Raw genomic sequence first — 19,231 nt, 5'->3', positions numbered from 1 at the left:
ATATCAAACTACTGGTCTATGAACTTAACACTCACAAGATAACCTTCTGTCCAGGCATTTCACTACATAAAGTGATGTAGACAAGGGAACATGAGAGAAGAGTCCTTTTGTTTCTAGACCCCTGAATCATAGGTTATGATTATATTAGATATGGAAGACAGTTCTATATATCTATTGCTGATAATGATTTGAGACTGTATCTCAAGTGTCATAGTTAAATTATTGGTAGAAAAATAATAACTTTATTGAGGCTCACAATCAAAAACAAAAGATTACAGTGGGGAGAAAGGGTCTCTAGGCACCCTTAGTGGACATATAGAGCATATGTTGGTGGGTATGGCCCATCTGCAGCTCCGTGGTGATCATACTTGCTAGAAAGAGATTATTCTGTGAGACTAAGGTAGCCTGTTGCCATGGAAGAAGCAGAACAATAAGAGTAATTGGGTCTCTAAACATAAGGCATCCATGAGGGTTTTCAGACATAACAGGAAATGTGGATAGTTGGCTATATATCTATCTCCTAGTTATAACTATACCTGCCAAATTATTAATTTGACAATAGTTGATTTGAAGGATGGGTATGAAAATATTCTTGCTTGATCAAGTATTTTATTCTAACACATAACATTAAGTTTTATTTTTATGATGCAATATTGAAAAAAGAGGATTATTGCTCCACTTTTATTAAAACATGCTCCCATCTTCTTATCAAGGCATAATAGCACATCTGTTCAACTTTGATGGGAATTCACCGCCTTAGTGATGTTTGATGATTCCTGTACGTCATTCTGAAAGTTGCTAAGGCTTTTGATCTTCTTAAATATGTAAAGACAGATGTCTAAATATCATAGTATTTTGAAAAGTCTCTTGGTATGTGTATTTGATTGATTATGTGTGTGATTCTTGGTGTTAGATCCTGGGTCACTCTACCTGGAGTAGGAATTATGATCATCCTGCATTAGCTTCCCAATTGCAGAGATTACCACATACTGACATCCCTGTTTTAGATATAGTTGTGAATAAAATAGTTTCCATGTTTCTGTAAGTGAAGGTAGCACAGTTTTGTCAATATAATTCATGAAGATGTCATAATATACATTATTATGCTATTTAGCTATATCAATATATATATGTTTCAATATATATGTATATTCAGGCCAAGTCTCAGGACTACATCATAATGATTCTTTCGGGCAAAGGTGTCTGGTGTGCTTTATCAATACTTTCCCAAGACCCATCACTTAGGCACCAGACCTGCATGTGCCATGAAATCATATGTTCCGAATAAAGTTTCAGTTTATTTAGTTTGTTTTTTGTTTGGATCTAATGGATGAGTCAAAGCAAAACACACAATGATTAATTTAATCAAAAGGGAAATGTCAATAAAATATTGTGTTCTATGTACCTTAAAATTATCTCTGCCATAAAAGTGCCAAATCCAAATATCTTGGGTTGTGATTTTTCTCCTGAACTGATATTATATGTAGATGACAGTTTTCCAAGATTCGTCATTTTCCAGAGTTAAGAGATCCCCTGCCCCCTGAGAATGCCATGATTTGTCCTAGAAAGTCTTCTGTAAATGCTAAAAAGTTATATTTAATTAATAAACATGCATTTAATATTCATAAAATATTTAAAAATAATACAATTCATAATTTCCATACTAATTTGAAGTCTAGCAACATACAGAAAAAGTGGACAAATATCAGTCTTAGAATGTAGCCTTGAACTTGGAAGTAAGGCTGGATAATATCCCTGGATTCCATCTGAGTAACAAAAGGCTAAAAGCACAGAAGAACTGTGTGAGTGAGAAGAGCTGTAGGAATTTGAGCCTGCTAAGTGGCCGATCAGAAAAGGAGCTAGCCTGATACCTCTGGGGAAAATTCAGCTTAGAAGGGATTCTGGAATCCAAGCAACTGTTTGGCAGAATTGACAAACATTGGTTGCTTTGATGAAATCTTTGTGTATAATATCTCTCAGAATTAGCTTTGCTTTTAAAGACCTAGGGGACCTCATCATTAAAAATGTTCCCTTTCCATTTAACCACAACCCTGTGTTCATCAGAGCATGTCAGCCGTGTCTTCCCAATTAATTAATCAATCCATTATTTGTTCAATATATCTAATTTATGTGTAAAACATACATAAAGTAGCTACTTAGAAATAACATAATTATGAAATAAAATCCTTGAGTTCAAGGAACTTGAGAGTTTGGGGAGAAAAAATCACAATGAACAAAATATAAATAGAGATTTTTTTCATGGAGCAATTTTTTTATGGAGAGTGGGCTTTTGATGTTTAACTATATGTTTATTGTGTTGTTCTTATGATTGCAGGACTTTATGCATTAAATTATTCTTACAGAGGGAGATGAATATAAAATTAAATTAAAACTTGCCTGTTTGTTTGATTGAGCAGAAGCCTGCTCTGGGGAGATTGAAGATCCATTGAATAAGAGAAGAGCAATGACTGGCAGGTTTGAAGGGGCCTGGTCCATTTGATAACACTGAAGCCTGTCATAGAACACAAATGCAAGGGAACCCTGGTGAGATATGTCTCACAGCTGCAGACACCTAGCTTCTGGGCTTAGAGAATATTTTCCTACCATCTGTCACCTGGTCTGAGGAGATAATTGCTGACTTCTGTGTGAAGAGCTGCTTGTAAATGCAGCTGGATGGCCAGCTCTCTTAAATTACCAGACCCAAGAGACCAGAACTTTCTGTTGTTTCCATTGGTGTGCCTCAAATCCTGCCTTAGATTAAGATTTGTGTTCAGTGGTGAATGCTTGCTGGAAAGGTCATTATCCTTTCTGACAGACAGATGTCCTAGAAAGCCTAATTACATTCCCCAGATACAGAAATCCTTAACAACAAATTAAATTAAAAAATAAGAAGCTAGTGTTTCAATCTGGGATCAAACTTATAAAAAGGCAGTATTAGTGAGGTCAACACATTCTATTTTAGCACACTTGCTGCTCAAGTGAGTATGTGGCCTTACCACCCTGAAAGAGGATAGGAGAGAGTTACAAATAAGTGGAAGAGAGTTCCTTCTACTCCATTTTACTTTCTATTCCAAATCTCTGAATTGTGGCAAAAGAAAAAATCTACCAGTTTGAGTTTATAAACAGTGGTGGATGACTGCCTTTTACAATGTACTTAAAATATTCATTTAAACTTCTGTTTATAATACATATGTGGGATAATACATACAGATTAAAAGACCTGATTCATAATGATAATTTACTGTTTTCTCCTTTGTTGACAAGGGTACCATTCAACTTCAATTAAGAAAATATATGAGGATTTCACATCTTTCAAAGCTAAACACAGCTTACCTCAAAAGAAAGCTATGCTATGTGAGCCATAGAACATGTTTAAAACTAGTTTAATTTAGTCAAGAAACGAGAAAAGAGAGTAAAGGCATGTTTATAACTTCAACTTGAGCATCATGGAAACTGTTTTTAGGAAACCACACAGGTCATGCTTGGAGATGACAATAGAAAGTAATGCACAGCTCACACTTTTCTTATGAATCTTGCAATATTATGCTTTATTTTCCTAAAATGAGACACTTTATATAAAAAAAATGAAATCTTCTAAGATCGACATGAAGTTTTGCTGACTTGATATAATTATAGTTAACTAAAGTGTTGTGTATAAAAGGTAAAATAAATTAACAGCCATATCAACATTGGCTAACCTACTTCTACTTGTTGAAGGAAGAACTAAATAAAGATATCCTTCAGTTGAAAAGGGATATTAGTTATTTTGTCTCAAATCATTTCTCGGCTATATATACAATAAGAAGAAATAGAGCGTTTTAGTCAACTTCATATCATGTAGCAATTACCACAGTGTGTGTAGCTGAAGAAGGAAGAAAAATAAGAGAGAGGAGGTGCAGAATGTGGGAGACAGAGTCATAAAGACGCAGAAAGAGACACAGAGCAACAATGACAGCTGCAGATAGAGGCCTTGAAAAGGAGAGGGAACACTATTCTTCTTAAGTCCCTGTGCTATGACTATATGAGAATACAGTGATTCAGGCCCACATGCATGGCAGAGCATAATCACAAACCATTTATAAATCACACATTTATAATTCATCATTCATTAAAAATATATCTTCTTTTATTCAGTATGGCCATTGAGACACAATCTTTTTATTGTCTTACTTTGCCCCATACTTATTTCTATATCCAGACCAGCAAACTGCTATATTAGGTATAGCAGCAGAATCTTTTGGGAAAATGATCTCTTCCTGAAGTAGCCTGTGATACTCCCATTCAACACAAGGGATCACCTGCAGAAGAATACCCCATTTTAATAATGTGCCAGGAGACAAGGCTAGAGGGGATATGTGTGTAATTATTGTGTGGCCCATCTTTTCATAGGTGCCTAGCTCTTGTACTGTGCATAATATCTCTATTCTTATTATATTTCCCATTTCATTTTATAATTGCTACCAGTACTTAACCATGAGTTTGTTTCCTAGGGCTCTCTTAATCAGGACAAAGCAGGCTTTGGAATGTATATATTCCCTACTGTGGATTAACTTTTTAAATTTCTGAGATAAATACAATGAATATTATAATTTACCCACCAATCTTTCTGAAATATTTTACAGTCAATTGTAAAATAATGTGGTAAATTCATAATTTTTGTAATTGAATTTCTATTGAAACCACACTCTATAGCATTAATTATGGTAGCTTTTCATGTAAATTGTATCAATAACATGTAACTTTATCTATAAATACTGAACAGCAATCATCTTCAATTTGTAAGTAAAATTTAATAAATTATTTGTTATCTTATCTTTATAAAAAATGGACATTGTCAATTATGTGTCTGCACACTTGTGTGCATGCAAAATAAACATGACCCAGGATGAAACTGTGAAAGAATTTCTGATGTAATGAGATATAAAAAAGGAGCATTTTTGGAATCTCATTTAGCATAGCCTTCCCTTTGGTGAGGTTCTTCAAGGTTATAAAGTTCAAAACCTCAGAAGCTAGTCATATAATAGATATCACCTGCCCATTTGTCATGGGTATAAGTGATGTTTAAATTGAACTGACTAGCTGCCATTAGTCATATTAAATAAATGGGTTATTAGTTTGGGTTCATGTCCACAAAAATGTTTTTAACCTCCTAAGGTTAGAAATTACTGTGTTTGGTGGTGAAGAAATGGCATATTTGGTAAAGTACTTGATGGAAAATTATCAGAACTCGAAGTTGATTCCCAGGAATAGGCAAAAAGCTAAATATAGTGGTGCACACAACCACTGTGCTAAAAAGGAAGAGTCCAATGGATTGTTGCCTTTCGCTGGCTAATGGCTCTAGTTTAATCAATAGGCTCAGTACCAACCAATAGAAACAATATTTCAAAAAGCATCTGGAATGCTCAGGGAACATCCTGGAATAATGTGGGAGAACAAATTTCAGAGCCAAAAAATGAGATTATATGTGACATAACAGTCTTCTGGATATGACATGAATATTGTACTCATGATCTCATTATATATCTCATTGTACATATATGTGGTTATATATACAAGATCTAAAAAGGGTAACACATGTTTCTATTAGGAGTGAGTTGGTATTTGATTATGAAGTTATGCCCCTTCACAGGGTCTATAAGCTAGTAAAGTTTGCTGGAAGTTACTGGATTTTTTTCCCACTGTTGTAGCCTCTGGTAAGTTGTCTACATGCAAGCCAAGAAATCAGCTCCCACCCACACATTCAGGCAGCTACTGAAATTCTGTTGATTACACACAAATGTAAGACATGAAGATATAGAAGTACATGTTAGGTGGAAGGGTTTCAGGGTAGAGTGAGGGAATGAGGGAGGAACAGAAAAGGAGATAACAAAATTCCTTGTATACATGTACAAAATTCAGAAACAATTAAAAAAGAAACAAGGTAGATTGTGCTATGGGAATGATATCTCAAGAGGACTTCTGGCATCTAAATGGGCAGATAGATGTTCATGAATGTATCCCTCTCTCTCACATACACACACACACACATACACACACACACACATACACACATGCACACACACACACACACACACACACACACACACACACAAACATCTCTACCCGCGCCAACACCAACTTGCTCCCCACATATACACCTTACAACAAAATAAAACTACTGGGTTCTAAAATGTGAAATTCATATCAAATTTACATTTCTCTATAATTCAAATGTTTCCAGGTTGTTGGAACTACAGTAGTGTACATTCAGGAAAAAATTTGATCACAGTATCTAATATATTGTGTCATTACCCTTGTTATTCTAATTTAAAGTAATATTTTTATTTATATAAAAATATTTCCTTATTTATAAATATTTATAAGTAATTACATTTGCATTTATAACTATATTTATTTATGTCTTTTTTATTTATTAGATATTTTCTTTATTTGCATTTCAAATGATATCTCCTCTCCTGGTTACCACTCCAGAAAAACAAAACAAAACAAAACAAAACAAACCCCTCTTCCCTCCCCTTCCCCCTGCTCAGCAACCCACCCTCCCCCACTTCCTGGCCCTGGCATTCCCCTACACTGGTGCATAGAACCCTCACAGGACCAAGGAACTATCCTCCCATTGATGACCAACTAGGCCATCCTTTGCTATACATATGCTGCTGGAGCCATTAGACCCATCATGTGTGCTCCTTGGTTAGTGGTTTAGTCTCTGAGAGCTCTGAGGGTACTAGTTAGTTCATATGGTTGTTCGTCCTAAGGGGCTGCAAACCCTTCAGCTCCTTGGATCCTAGCTCCTTCATTGGAGACCCTGTGCTCAGTTCAATGGATGGTTGTGAGTCTCTACTTCTGTATTAGTCAGGTACTGTCAGAGCTTCTCAGGAGACACCTATATCAGGCTCCTGTCAGCTATCACTTGCTGATACCCACAATAGTGTCTGAGTTTGAATATGGAAAGGATTCCCAGGTGGAATAGTCTCTTGAGTGTCCTTCTTTCAGTCTCTGCTCCATAGTTTGTCTCTGTAACTCCTTAGATGGGTATTTTGTTCACCCTTCTAAGGAAGAATGAAGCATTCACACTTTTGTCTTCTTTCTTCTTGAGTTTCTTGTGGTTTGTAGATTGTATTTAGGGTATTCTGAGCTTCTGTGCTAATATCCACTTATCAGAGAGTGCATAGCATGTGTGTTCTTTTGTGAATGAGTTACCTCACTCAGGATGATATTCACCAGATCCATCCATTTCCCTAAGAATTTCATAAATTCATTGTTTTTAATGGCTGAGTAGTATTCCATTGTGCATATGTATCACAATTTATGTATCCATTCCTCTGCTGAGGGACATCTGGGTTGTTTCCAGCTTCTGGCTATTATAAATAAGGCTGTTATGAACACAGTGGAGCATGTATCCTTATTACATGTTGGAGCACCTTCTGGGTATATGCCCAGGAGTGGTATAGCTGGGTCCTTTGGTAGTACTATGTCCAATTTCCATCAGAGAAACCGCCAAATTGATTTCTAGAGTTGTACCAGCTTGCAATCCCACCAGCAATGCAGTAATGTTCCTCTTTCTCCACAACCTCTCTAGCATCTGCTGTCACCTGAGTTTTTTATCCTAGCCATTCTGACTGGTGTGATGTGGAATCTCAGGGTTGTTTTGATTTGCATTTCCCTGATGACTAAGGATGTTGAACATTTCTTTAGGTGATTTTCAGCCATTCGGTATGTGTCAGTTGAGAATTCTTTGTTTAGCTCTGTGCCCCATTTTTTAATAGGGTTATTTTGTTCTCTGGAGTCTAACTTCTTGAGTTCTTTATATATATTGGCTATTAGCCCTCTATCAGATATAGGATTGGTAAAAATCTTTTCCCAATTTGTTGGTTGCCGTTTTGTCCTACTGACAGTGTCTTTTGCCTTACAGAAGCTTTGCAAGTTCATGAGGTCCCATTTGTCAATTCTTGATCTTAGAGCATATGTATTGGTATTTTGTTCAGGAAATATTCCCCTGTGCCTGTGTGTTCGAAGCTACCTCTGGTGGAATCACCATCCTGGACCTTAAGCTGTACTACAGAGCAATTGTGATAAAAACTGCATGGTATTGGTACAGTGACAGACAGGTGGATCAATGGAATAGAATTGAAGGTCCAGAAATGAACCCATACTCCTATGGTCACTTGATCTTTGACAAAGGAGCTGAAACCATCCAGTGGAAAAAAAGGCAGCATTTTCAACAAATGGTCCTGGCTCAACTGGTGGTTAGCATGTAGAAGAATGCAAGTCGATCCACTCCTATCTCCTTGTTCAAAGCTCAAGTCCAAGTGGATCAAGGACCTCCACATAAAACCAGAAGCACTGGAACTAATAGAAAAGAAAGTGGGGAAGAACCTCAAGCACATGGGCCCAGGAGAAAAATTTCCTGAACAGAAAACCAATAGCTTATGCTCTAAGACCAAGAATTGACAAATGGGACCTCATAAAATTACAAAACTTCTGTAAGCAAAGGACACTGTTAATAGGAAAAAACAGCAACCAACAAATTGGGAAAAGATCTTTACTAATCCTATATTCAATAGAGGGCTAATATCCAATATATACAAAGAACTCAAGAAATTAGACTCCAGAGAATAAAATAACCCCATTCCTGCTTCTTAATGCCCTGCATCATGAACTTTAAATCACCCTGCATTTCAGTGTTATGTATGAACTTTTCCTCTTCACATTGATATCAATGGTAGTCTTCCAAATTTGTGCAGGATTTTATTGGTACTGTTACTGTTTATTCTTGTCCCCCTCTCTCTTTCTCTCTCCTCCCACAACCTCCCAACTCCTCTTCCCCTCCCTCTCTGCCTGCCTGCCTCTCTTTCTCTGTCTTTCTCTTTCCTTTCAGCCACTAGGATCTCTAAGTCAGATTTAAAAAGTGAGATTTATTTTAAGTGCTTATAATTTTCATGTTTTTCAGGTTCTTGCAAATATTTATTATGATCAATTATTGTCTACAACATTTTTTTAATTTTGCTCTTCTATTTTAATACCATACCCATACTGCTTTGAAAAATCCTTGCACACACACACACACACACAAACACACACACACGTATATATATATATATATATAGAGAGAGAGAGAGAGAGATAATGCTATATTATATATATATACACACAAACCCATTCTTAAAAGATACTAATAAGTAACTTAAATATCTTCTTTTCCATCTCTAAAGTCTTCGAGATTGCATCAGGGTGAGATGATCTATGACTTTCTCATCTTGTAGCAGCCATATGAAGACAAAGGAATTTTGCTCATTCATCCAAAGCAGCCTTATACAGTGAACTATAGCTTTCAGAAAAATGAGTAAGGCAACAATGTAAGATCTGTAAACTATGAGGTAATTTGCTATAATATACCCCTGCATACGTAATACAATACTTTTATTACAAAAACTATTGGGTCTAAAATGGAACATCCATTGGAATTGTGTTTTGAAGCTGGGATTGCTATTGGGGAGGGACAGGGGTTAAGATGGCAAACTAGAGTGTGGCCAAGAAATTTTATTAATCTTTACCCTAGGTGATGGTCAATGGTTTGTTTTTCAGGAAGATCTGGAATAATTTAGGCAGGCATCCATGTTAGCAGTGTCATGAGAATCTGTTAATTATATGATCAGACAGCTTGGAAAAAATCTATAGATAAGATATTCTATTTCATGTGCAGGCTCACAAGCATGTACAATACGGTGTGAAAAAAATGACATTTTCCTAATGTTTTCTTACATTGTCTTTTCCTGCCTATGGTTTGCTCTCTTGCAATGTGTGTTCTTGCCTGTGTCTTATGTCTCTAAGCTTGAAAGGCACATGAAGAGACGTTAGCTTTGTATTACCTTATGCTAAACACCCTGATATGCTACCACACGAAGATAACTTGTGTCCTCCTACCAAAGACTTGATGGATAAAGAGGCATTACAAATTGTTATTAGTCAAATAAGAAAAACCAAATGAAGTCTTCCCAAACTGCAGTATTCTGAAGAGGAAACAATTTGGGGAGAAATGGAAGAAAAATGGATGTGGACTGCGTTTTGTTTGTTTCCCTGAGACAGAAACATGTGCGTCTGTGATCATGAGTAAACATCATTTTCCTTTCTAGCTCATAACACAGACACATCCATTTTAATTTTTTTTTCTGGAAGTACAAACATCCAGTAGATGTCTTTTGTGTTTTTAGGATGGAGCACAAAAGAGGGATCTAGGACTTTTACATGGTCTCTCTGTTGGTTACAGAGATGCCCTTGGGAAGGGTCACAGAGTGCCTGGTGTATACCAGATAAGAAAAATGGACAATACTCACAATCCATCAACTTTGATATGAACATAAAACAAAATACACTGTACCTAAGGATCCTGCCTCCCATAAAGATCCTTTTCCTTTATATTCAAAGCATTTGTTTTCAACACATTGTATTTTCCAAGCACAAAATAGCCTCAGCTAATAAAATACCAGTGTACTTACACATATTCTCTAGAACAATTTTAACACAGTTAAGTATATAGCTCAGATTAGATTCATTCCCAATACACATTTTTATTTTAATTTTATTCCTGATTCGTGTGGATATTTTCTGAGATTTTAATGTGTTTATAATAATTCAACCTTCCCGTACTTCCCTCCAAAATCTCCCAGAGGTCCTCCCTACCCTCCTTCAAATTCATGGCCTCTTTTATTTTATTTGGTACTGGCAACCAGTTGGTATGTTCTCCAGGAAATATTACATCTCTCAACCTCAGGTATCCTCAGTTTTCTCTAATTTTTTTTTATGTAGAGTGGAGGCCTCATGGGATTTTCTATATCTGTTTTGTCATGTTCATTGTTATAATTTGAGCTGTCATGTTGGTAAGGCTGACGTTGTAGTTTCTAATAATTATTAGGAGACTAAAATCTCATAGCCAACTCCATGACACACTGGCTGTTACAGACTTTCCTTCTTCTAGAATGTTCTCTGAGCTGTAGGTATGCTTTGTGTGGGCTGTACAAGTTTGCCTTTGGTTGGTTAAAGTTGTTGCGTGTGTACTGAAAGTTTTCCAAAATCAAATGGTGTTTAGGTACTATCTGTGTGTCTCGTAATCATTTAACAAGAAAAGCCTGAACAGGTTGCTCGTTCTTCAGATATTTAGCAGCGATTGCTGCAGGGATTTGGTTATGAGAACAAATTATATGGTTGTCACAACTAAATCACAAATATATACAACACACATAGAGACATATATACACTGTGTGTGTTTGTGTATGTGTGTGTGTGTGTGTGTGTGTGTGTGTGTGTGTGTGTATGCAGTTTCCATGCCATTTAACTAAATGTATTTATTGGTGCTTTCATCAGGAAATCAGGGGCCCTTTTGAATGTAAAAGTGTGGGGCAGTGAGCAGTTCTGACAGCCGGAGTCCAGTGGAGCAGAGCCACCTCGGAACCTCGGAGACCCACTGACCATCTGCTCGCGAGGGACAGTAGGCGTTTGGTGAATTGCTCCTGGCACCAATGGCTCAGATTTCAGCCCAGACCCCTCACAGATGCCCCGGTAGGAGATGTGTACTCCATCAGGCAGACACTGCCTCAAACTCCCAGCATTCTAGCTGGACCTTACACACAGTCATCTGACCACAAGCCAGGCAAGCCATGCCCCATACAATAGAAGGGGAGGTTTGCCCCCTCCTCTCTCTTGTTCTCTTATTCTCCTACTCCTCTCTCACCCTTACCCTTCTTCTCTCTCCTCTCTGCTCTTTGTTCTCTTCTCTGCCTTTCTCCCTCTCTTTCTTTTCTCTCTCTCTCTCCTTCCTCTCCTTTTCCTTCTCTTTACTCAACCAGCATATTTCTCCTTTCTACAATAAAATAACTCATTCATACATTGCCTCCTTTTTAATTAAGGTGCCATGCAGCAAACAGGCCAGCCCCGGGGAGAGAGAGAAACCTGGGCCTCAGCACCAAGCCCCCTGCCACCAGGGAGAGAGAGAGCCTCAGCCAGGCAGGCAGGGCCACAGCCCAGACCCCCCTGCTTTTTTGAACAATATAAAAGTACTTAGGGAACAACTTAAAACTGAAGATATAACATTTTGTATCAGTTTGAATATACTTACCTTTCACAAGCTATTGACATATTATTTATCTATTTACCTATCCATTCATTCATTCATTCATTCATTCATTCAGTGTGTGTGCTTATGTGAACATCCATGTGTGTATGAGTATAGGTAAAAGGAAGTTTTTCAGGAATCTATCTCTCTGTCTGTCATGTGGGTCTCAAGATTCTAAATCATGTGACAAGGCCTGGTGGCAGGTGTACTTATCATCAGACTGTCTTGCTGGCACTTTTATGTGTTTTTGAATTTTCTAAAAAATTTTTACATTCAACAACTTGTATAAATTATTTGAAATAAAAGAACATTTACATATAACAAACTTATAGGAAAAAGACTCTTCAATCACTGTTCCTTTGCTTGATTTACTTTTTGGAAATATATACATTTAAGAAAAAGTAAGAAAAAAAAGAAAAAGAAAAAAAGAAACTGTACACCTTCTTTCCATTCCATGTCACACTGAGGTATGCTGATCCGTGGTACATTAGCATATGTAGAGTCCTGCCACATTAACCATGTGACATGGACACATGCTAATACCTTGCATCCAGAAGATATACCTGTTATGACTAATCATATAATATCAATCGTATCACTACTAAAGTACCCGAATCTCTTCAGAATATCCCAATTTTATTTAGCAGTCTCTGCTCTTCCTAAATTCATCCAGAATTGCCTTCATATCTTCTTGTTGTCTCTCTTCATTGGCTTGTCTAGATTGATAATGTTTCTTAGAATTTCTTTGTTTTCCATGTCTTGACAAGCAAATGTCAGAACTATTAGTTTTGTTTGAGATTATTCATCATTTAATCTGTTTATTATTTTTTTAAACTACAGTTTTGTAATTCTTGGTTAACAAGACCCAAATATGAAGTGACATTTTATCACGTTGCTATAACAGCATATATTCCCAGCACCAATTATTTTGATTGACATGAGTCTTGATCACCTTGCTGAGATTGTATGTATTGGGTTCTCCATTGTGACTTTCCTTGATCACACCTTGTTGAGACTGTATCTATTGGGTTCTCCATTGTGACTTTCCTTGATCACCTTGCTGAGACTGTATCTATTGGGTTCTCCATTGTGACTTTCCTTGATCACCTTGCTGAGATTGTATCTATTGGGTTCTCCATTGTGACTTTCCTTGATCACACCTTGTTGAGACTGTATCTATTGGGTTCTCCATTGTGACTTGACTTGCTTCTTTCTGTCCCAGTTTGCTTTCTACTGCTGTGATAAGTAGCACAACTAAATGCACCTTGAGGAGAAAGAGTTTTATCTTCACAGTCCACCACAGAGGGAAGTCAGGGCAGAAACTCCAGAAAGGAAGGAAGGAAGTTGAGGCAGATCTGAAGGAGAGGCTATAGATTGCTAAAGCTTCTCTTCCTGTCTCAGCCTACATTTTTATAAAACCCAGGACCACTTGTCGATGCACGTTACCACCCCTAGTATCCATGGCACCACACATCAGTCATTAATCAGAAAATACCTGACAGAGTTATTTATAGACAATCTGAAACAAACTTGTTTTGTTTGCATTACCTATATTCAAATGTCTTTAGATCATGACAAACTGACAAAAACAAAAGCAGAAATAAAAACAACAAACAAAAAATGATTACAGATTACAGATTACTAATTACACAGTCCTCTAAGTGTAATCTTTTGGAAAGAAGTGTCAACCACTCTTCAGGTGTAGGAAGAGGTGTTCTTCCTCACTCTAAATATCTACAATATTAGGACAGCTTTTTATCAAAATGTATATGACTCTTTCCATGTCAATGATTTGTTTATTTGACAATTTGTATCTACATTGATTTGTGGATAATTATTTTAAACTGAGTTACACTATAATACTTCTTTATTTTATTCCTTGAACTACTATGCAATTGAACAATGGGAGCTTTCTGAATTTGCTCTTATGTACTATGGTTGTGGTGATTTAAATTAAAATGGGTCCTATAGGCTCATAAGGAGTGCCACTGAGATTCTGCTTTGAGGTTTCAGAAGCTCAAGCCAGGTCCACTGGCTTGTTCTCATTTCCTGCTGCCCGTTGACCCACATAGGAAACTCTCAACTACCTCTCTAGCACAATATCCACCTGCACACCACCAGGTGTCCTGCTGTAATGATAATGGACTAAATCTCTGAAGCAATATGCCAGCCCCACTTAAATGTTTTCCTTTATAAGAAGATCTGCTGCGGTCATGGTGTCTCTCCGCAACAATAGAGACCCCAATGAAGACTGTAGGAATACATCCAGCATTGTATAGTTTTGTTTCAGTTTCTTTGTTTAGGGTCAGTTTTTTATTTTCTCTAACTTTTGAATATTTCAGACTTTTCTTACAAATTAGCCACCTCATTCAGTGAATTAGGTTTTCTAGGAAAAACCTAACATCTTCTTTTAAAAACAATATTTGAAATGAACATCTGAGTGTCAAGTCACCACTGCTGAGTCATTTTGCTTTCGGGTCTATCATCTGAAAGGAAAAAAAAAAATCCATGAGGGAGAGAATTCTTCTCCATACTGATCTCCAAATTCATCTGTACACTTGGATATCTTGCGTATCCATCCGGTGACCTTTAGCCTGAAGCTGCATTTTCTCCACTCTTTCGACAGTCTGCTATTACCATTGGCAGATTTGGAGATTACAGTTTTAAAGGTCCATAACCTATCTGGTGAAGTATGTCATGCATTGTTATGTGGATGTATGTCTGTCTATGAACATATACCTACTGTTTCTGTGTCTTTGAAGAACACTGAATAGCAAAAGAACAATCTGGATGTTCAAGCTGTGACATTTCTCTTCCCCACCCAAGGATATGACATGTTTGTTGTAAGCTTTGGACCATAGAAAATGTAGGAGCTCTGTGGAAGTAGAGCCTTGAGAGATCTGGAACACCCTATTAGGATATTGGCTTTTTAGATATCAGAAAATTCTCAGTTACCAACAGTTGCCCTAACTATGTTATATCTTCAGATCATTTAACAGTTAAGTAAAATGGTCACAACTATTTTCTATGTTTGCTAACTCCTTTGGTTTTAATGAACCCCTCTAAAAGGACAGAAAAATTATTCTTTTCTGCCTTTTCTTTTCACAAACATGTAAGTGACAACTTCTTAGCTCTTTATATGACAATCATAAAATGTTTTATTTTTACTCCTTTGTGGGACATAGGGTACACTAGAGATTGTTGATTAAATGTTGTAAATTTACAATTTTGTCACAAAGTAAGTGAAAACATACAAAGTCAGCTAATTTATTTATTCTAATTTTAATGATAGAATTTTACTGTTTGATAATTTAAGGTGAATATTTTTTTCTAGAAGAGTCAACTAAAGTAAAATCAGCTATAGTTAGTTTGAGAAAATCTAATTTTTAGTAAGTAAAGATTAAACTTGATTAACATAATTTGAATCTATTGTAAATCAAAAGGAATGTAATATAATCACAATTTTATACATTAGAGAATAAGGCAGTTACAGATAAAATTTTATCAGTACCCCTATGGAATAACTACACAGTGACTCTTTAAACTAGTTTGTGCTTCAATGGAATTTTGCTGTATCTATATATTTAAAACATTTAATATTCATAGGATGGAAAAGAAAAGCACTTTGGAAGGAAAAAAATTGAATTCATTTTTTTTCATTTTATATTCTGTCTCAATTAGCCATTTAAAATTCTGATTCAATTTTTCACAGTTGTTTTTCTCCAAGAATCTTCCATACTTTAATGATTTTTTTTTGTCATTTTGAGTATTGTTCTTTGTTTTCTTTCACATACCCAACATCCACCTTAGTCTTAGTCTTTTCTGCTCTTCTTTGGTAATCTCGGTCATTTAATTAGTGTGTTGGTACAGACACGCTATCTCTGACCCCGCCAATGAAAAAGATCTTTCCTTTTTATTTCTTCTTGACAGAATTTGGAACAATAGGACAGAGTTTCTCTTGAAATCGATGGATTCTGTGTGGTCTGTATTTAAGGTCCTGCAAAGTAACATCTCTCTTGTCTTTAGATAGTCTTAAGAAAATCAATATTCTTGTGTGTGTGTGTGTGTGTACGTACACATATATGTGCAAGTATGTTCATGCATTTGGAAGTTAGAGGACAACCAGGCATTTTCTTCACTGGGACCTGGAACTTTTTCTTTTCTTTTCTTTACTTTACTTTACTTTTCTTTTCTTTTCTTTTCTTTTCCTTTCCTTTCTCTTCTCTTCTCTTCTCTTCTCTTCTCTTCTCTTCTCTTCTCTTTCTTTCTTTCTTTCTTTCTTTCTTTCTTTCTTTCTTTCTTTCTTTCTTTCTTTCTATTTTTGAGAATTTTTTTCCATTGGATATTTTCTTTATTTGCATTTTAAATGTTATCCCCTTTCCTGGTCCCCCCCTCAGAAACCCCCTATCCTCTCCCCCTTCCCAGCTTCTAAGAGGGTGTTCCCATACCCACCTACCCACTCTTGCCTCCTGACCCTTGAATTCCCCTACACTGGGTAATCCAGCGAGCCTTCATAGGACCAAAGCCTCTCTTCCCACTGAAGTCTGACAAAGCCTTCCTCTGCTATATATGTGGCTGTGGTCATGGGTCCCTCCAAGTTTATTCTTTGGTTGGTGGTTTAGTGTATGGGAGCTCTGTGGGGGGAGGTGTGGTTGGTTGATAATTTTGTTCTTCCTTTGGGTTGAAAACCCCTTCAGCTCATTCAGTTCTTCCTCTAACTCCTCCATTGGGGACTCCATGCTCAGTCCAATGGTCAGTTCAAGCATCTGCTTCTATATTTGTCAGGCTCTGACCTGGAACCTTTTTTTATTGCACTTGCCATTGAGCCCCAAGGAGCCTGTTTTTTCTGCTTCTTGAAGTTTGAATTTCAAAAGAATGCCATCTTCCACGTCTGTCTCCCATTTCTTACATGAATTTTGAACTCTGGTCTTTATGCTTGTGCAGAAAACACTGTATAGACTGAAAGTTTTTTTTTTCTGACAGTCAAATTTTCTATATTTCACATCTCAGCAAGTGAGAGATGTTATAACAAGTGTGTGGCTTAATGTTAACATTCATTACTTTCTTATTTCTGGAGCTTGCAGAGTCTGCAGCCGAGTGGATAGGTTTTTTTGTCCTGTAGAATCTTTCTTGGTTGTTTGCAGATAGCCTCTTTTTCCATTGTCACATGGCAGAGGAAGATTATATTTGTTTTAAGCCTCTTTTCACATGAGTAACAGCTTCTACTTTGTGATTCTATTGTTTCCAAAGTGGAGGATCCATATCCAAGTATGATAATATTGGGAAGTTAGGGCATTAACCTGTGATTTTTGAGGGGACATGAGTCTCATAAAACTATAATGAAAATGAAATACATGAAATTTTAATGTTTTCTTGTGAATTTCAAATTTTACCAAAATGTCTATAAGGAAAATGGAAAAAAAAAAAAAAACTAATCAGAGATTTGCCTTGGGACCAGACAAACACACGACATACATTTTCTCTACATCATGGAGACAGTAATCTCTTGCTCATATTTCATATTTCAGATTGCTTACTTTGGTTTTATCAACCAAAATTGACATTATCTATTTTTCTATAAATGCCAATTTAGGTAATATTGAAGTAAGAACTTGAAGGTGCATTTCACTGAACTTTCAAATAGCCATGTTAAAGTTTGGTTTACAACTATACCCCGCAGGATACTGACATCTCTACTTTGGTGTTGTTCCTCTAAATGTCTTGTTTATCAAGTATTCTTGTTTGAAAATCTGGACTAGAACATCTTTCTCTTTTAACTTAATTCAGAAAATTATAAACTTTAGAGTCAATTTAATGATTGTTTACTAGTACATCCTGTGATAGTGAGCTTTGCATGAAGGGAATCAGTGATCTGGACTCATGGTAGTTGTATTTCTACCATCAGAAAGCCATCCTTGATTGTTTTGACAGAATAACCAATATAAATGGCTAGGAATACTGTGGATTTATATATGCATAGCTAAAACAGTACTCAAGAGTGCCAAGTGCATTGTACTCTTCCAGAAACAAGCACCCAAAAACTGAATGAGTTGAGTAACTAATACCAACATACCAATACATAAAAATAGCAAATAGCATACAAAGGCCATATAGTGTAATGGTACTCTACCAATTGTTGTCAAAGTGCATTCTAAATATCCCACAGACACATGGGATAAAAAGAATAAAAGAAGTAGAAAAAGTATTGACTCATGAACTCAAGGATTCATTCCTTACCATGTATCCCATCCTCTGTCTGCTTCATAACTTCATTATGATCAGTGGCTTCTGCAATGACTCTGGTTTAGTAGATATTATTTCCAAAAATTGGTTTGATTCAATCATGTGTTTGATACAGAGACTTAGTGTTTATAATTACTATACAAGATAGACATTCTATTTCAATTAACCTCTGATGTTTTTTAAAATTTAATTTATTATGTGTGTGTGTACATATGTTTATGCCTTGGCATGCATGTGGAAGTCAAAAGACTACTTTATGAATCTATACTTCTTTTTCATTGTGGGCTCTGGGCATTGAGTTCAGGTTGTCAGGCATCTTACTTGCCGAAGCATCTAATTGCCCCTAGAAATTTATGAGGTCAAGTGTACCAAGTGAAATAAGTTATGTGTAAAAAGATAAACAAACATAGGTCCCATTTACAGATGGGATACACAAAAAGTCAATCATGCAGAAATATAGAATATAATTATGGCTATCAGAGGAGAAGATGAACAGGGAAAGGACAGATGCTTGCTAAAGTTATTAAAGGTTACAGTTAAATAAAAGCTGTTGAAGAGCAGGTGAATATCCTCAATAGTAATATATTGTCATACTTTAAAAATAAGAATTAGATGATTCACTTAAATAAATGACTATTTGAGGTAATAGATAAGTCAGTATTCTGATCTCACCATTGTTCAAATTCTTTCTCTCTCTCTCTGTATGTATGTGTGTGTGCGTATTTGTGGGTGTGTGTACATAGCAAATGATATGCACTCCAATTAATATTGAACTACAATTCATCAATTAAAGCAAAACAACTAAAATTATTATTTCTTATTTTTTGTATTTTTAGGTATCATGATTTTTTATTAGATGTTTTCTTTTTTTTTTTTTTT

The sequence above is a fragment of the Mastomys coucha genome, unplaced genomic scaffold (assembly GCF_008632895.1).
Source record: "Mastomys coucha isolate ucsf_1 unplaced genomic scaffold, UCSF_Mcou_1 pScaffold13, whole genome shotgun sequence".
Taxonomy (NCBI): domain Eukaryota; kingdom Metazoa; phylum Chordata; class Mammalia; order Rodentia; family Muridae; genus Mastomys; species Mastomys coucha.
Note: the sequence above shows the minus strand (reverse complement) of the source record.